The sequence below is a fragment of the Telopea speciosissima genome, chromosome 4, assembly GCF_018873765.1.
Source record: "Telopea speciosissima isolate NSW1024214 ecotype Mountain lineage chromosome 4, Tspe_v1, whole genome shotgun sequence".
NCBI classification, from domain to species: Eukaryota; Viridiplantae; Streptophyta; class Magnoliopsida; order Proteales; family Proteaceae; genus Telopea; species Telopea speciosissima.
This window is the reverse complement of record NC_057919.1, coordinates 36413440-36416998: the sequence shown is the minus strand read 5'-3', so window position 1 is coordinate 36416998 and position 3559 is coordinate 36413440.

The following is a 3559-nucleotide window of genomic DNA, read 5'->3' as shown; positions in this document are numbered from 1 at the left end:
ATTGCAAGGTTGAAGGATATAACATTACCCGACCTTCCTTCTTTGAAGTTGAAAGATTCTCCTATTAGAAGAATCGCTTCAAGAACTTCGTATGCGCCAATAATATTGATGCATGGGAAGTCATTGAGAATGGACCAAACTCTATAGACAAACCCAAGGAAGAGTGGACCCCAGCTAAAAAAGTAAAGGTAACTCAACTATGTAGCTATAAGCTATATTCAATGTGCTTTAGGAAAAAAAGAATATAACAGGAAATGTATGTGTGACTCCGCTAAGGAGATGTTTGATAAACTTGTTGTTACTTATGAAGGTACTTCTGCAGTGAAACAATCTAAAATTGATATGTTAGTAAATGAATATGAGCTGTTTAAGATAAAAAATGATGAAGACATATATGCCATGTTCACTCGCTTTACTAACATTGTGAACAAGTTGAAAGGTTTAGGAAAGGTTTACTCCAATGGTGAGAACGTTCCAAAGATTTTAAGATCTCTCTCAAAGGAATGGAGACCCAAGACTACAACAATAAAGGAATCAAAGGACATCGATAAGCTAAGTCTAGATGAGCTGTTGGGATCACTCCAAACTCATGAGATGGAGCTCAAACAAGACATCAAGGAGGATGAGCCTAAGGAACCAAAGAAGAAAGTTGTTGCATTCAAAACCTATGACATCAACGATGATGATGAAGAACTCTCGGATGATGAGATTGCCTATCTATCCAAGAAGTTTTCAAGATTCTTGAAGAACAAGGGCAAAACTTCATTCAACAAGAGACGATTTTCCAAGGACCAAAATGGTAAGAGTGTTTCTAAGGATAATACTGACACTTCTTCAAAAGATATTGTATATTATGAATGTAGAAAATCGTGATATTTTAGAGGAGATTGTCCTAAAATGAAGAAATACAAGAAGGCCTACAAAGTTGAACATACCTTTGATTCAAGTGATGAAGAAGAGGATGATGAAGAATCACAAGAAGAATAAGAACAAACAAACCTAGCATTAATGGCTACCGAAGAAGAAGAAACCGAAAATGAGGTTAGTACCACTTCTTCATTAAATAAGGAAAATGACTTCTTAGAATTAGAAGAAGCCATTGAAGACCTTTACCAAAGTAGTATAGAACTAGCTACTACTAAGAAAAATCTCTTAAAGGAGATAAACATCCCCAAAGACCAAAACACAACTCTAACTTCTCAAGTAAATATCTTGGAAGAAGAAAAAGAGAAATTGTATAAAGCCTTAGAGAACTTTACAAATGGTAAAAAAACCATTGATATCTTACTTGAAAATGCCTCCAAAGCACCCTTCAACAAGGAAGGAGTAGGCTATGATGTGAACAAAGGTTCAAATCACACCAAAGAGGCAAGTTCAAGTAAAATAACAAGTAAAAAAATAAAAAAAAAATTTTGCAACTATTGTAGAAAGAAAGGACACTCAATTAAGGAATGTTATGCTAGAAAGAAAACTCCTCAATTTAGTAAATCCAATTCCAAAGGGAAGACCACGTATATCCCTCAAGCTGTTATATGCAATAATTACAACAAGAAGGGACACATTGTTTGAGAATGCTATCATATGAAACAACCTTTTCGCCCTCCTATAAGACCCTTCAATGGTTAACCTCCTAAAAGATCTTTCAATGGTCAAAACAGGAGAAATCCACCTAAAGTGCAAAGACCATTCAAGAACCAAGGTTCATATAGAGTACCCCAAAACCAAAGACCTTGGAACCCTCAATCATACCCAAATTGGTATGAGAACCAAAAGACAAATGGTAACCAAATGGTTTGGAGACCAAGGAAAAGGTATGATACTAACAATAAAGGACCCAACATATAATGGGGACCAAAGTTTTATTAGGTATCTTTGTTTTGTAGGATATGAACAATTTGAAATGGTACATCGATAGTGGTTACTCAAAGCACATGATATCCAACCCAAGAGTATTTTTGGAGCTCAAAAAGCAAAAAGGGGGATGGGTATCTTTTGGAGATAATAGCAAAGGAAGAGTTATTGGAAACGGATCCATAAAGTTTGGAGGTACAATCATTTCTAACGTTAGTTTAGTTGATAATCTTAAGTATAATTTACTTAGTGTGAGTCAACTTTATAACATTGGTTATGTTGTTAATTTTAATGCCTCTAAATGTGAAATCAAAGACTCTAACGATAATATTATTCTTGAAGGAAGTAGAAAGAATAATGTTTATACTTGTATTTTTAGTATAAATTCTCATAATGCATGTTTTCTTTCTAAATTTGATGATGCAACACTATGGCATAGGAAATTGGGACATATTAATCCTAAGATTATTAAATCCCTCTTTTTTAAGAACATAGTGAGAAATCTACCTAAGTTAAAATTTGATAAGTAACACCCTTGTGGAGCATGTCAAAGAAGTAAACTTATAAAGGTAGCTCACAAAGCCATTAATTCTGTTGCTACGTCTAGACCTTTGCAACTACTTCATCTTGACATTTTTGGACCAATTCAAACCACTAGCCTGAAAAGAAGTATACTTTCGTTATTGTAGACGACTACTCCCGTTTCACTTAGACCCTTTTTCTCAAGCAAAAGAATGATGCATTCAAGGAGTTTGTAGCTCTTTGCAAGAGAATACAAAATCAAAAGGATTACTTGATCACTTCTATAGAAAGTGACCATGGTGGTGAATTTGATAACATAGATGAATTTGGTGAGTTTTATCGAAAACAAGGTATAACTCATAACTTTTCGGCTCCTAGAACACCACAATCAAATGCTGTCGTTGAAAAGGAAGAACAAAACTATCCAAGAAACTGCAAGGATAATGCTCAATGAGTATTCTTTGTCAAAGTATTTTTGGGCTGAAGTTGTTTACACGGCTTATTATGTGTTAAATCGGGTTTTGATTAGACCTATTTTGTTAAAAACCCCCCAATGAATTTTTTCATAATAAGCCTCCTAAAGTTGATTACTTTAAAGTGTTTGGTTGTGCATGTTTTATTCTTAACACTAAAAACAACTTAGAAAAGTTTGAAGAAAAGGCCAATGAGGGTATTTTTTTAGGCTATTCCACAAATAGTAGAGCTTATAGAGTATTTAACAAAAGAACTCTAGTTGTGAAAGAGTCTATGAATGTAAAATTTGATGAATCCATGGCCAAAGACAAATACAAAGACTTAGAAGAAGATGATGAAGATGAAGTACTTGAGATTAGGAAAAGAGTGAAAAATGTCTCTTTAGAAGAGCCTAATAATCAACTACATCAACTTCTTAAAGAGATTAAGACTGTTAAAGACCATCCACTTGACCTTGTCATTGGAAACCTTGATAAAGGTATACACAAACTAGGAGTAAAATTCAAAATGTTTGTTCTAATGTAGCTTTTATATCTACCATCGAACCCAAGAATGTAAAGGAAGCCCTTTTGGATAGTGATTGGATAATTGCTATGCAAGAAGAGCTTAATCAATTTGAAAGAAATCAAGTTTGGGACTTAGTTCCAAAACCCTCTAACACCAAGATTATTGGGACTAGATGGGTATTTAGAAATAAACTTGATGAAGATGA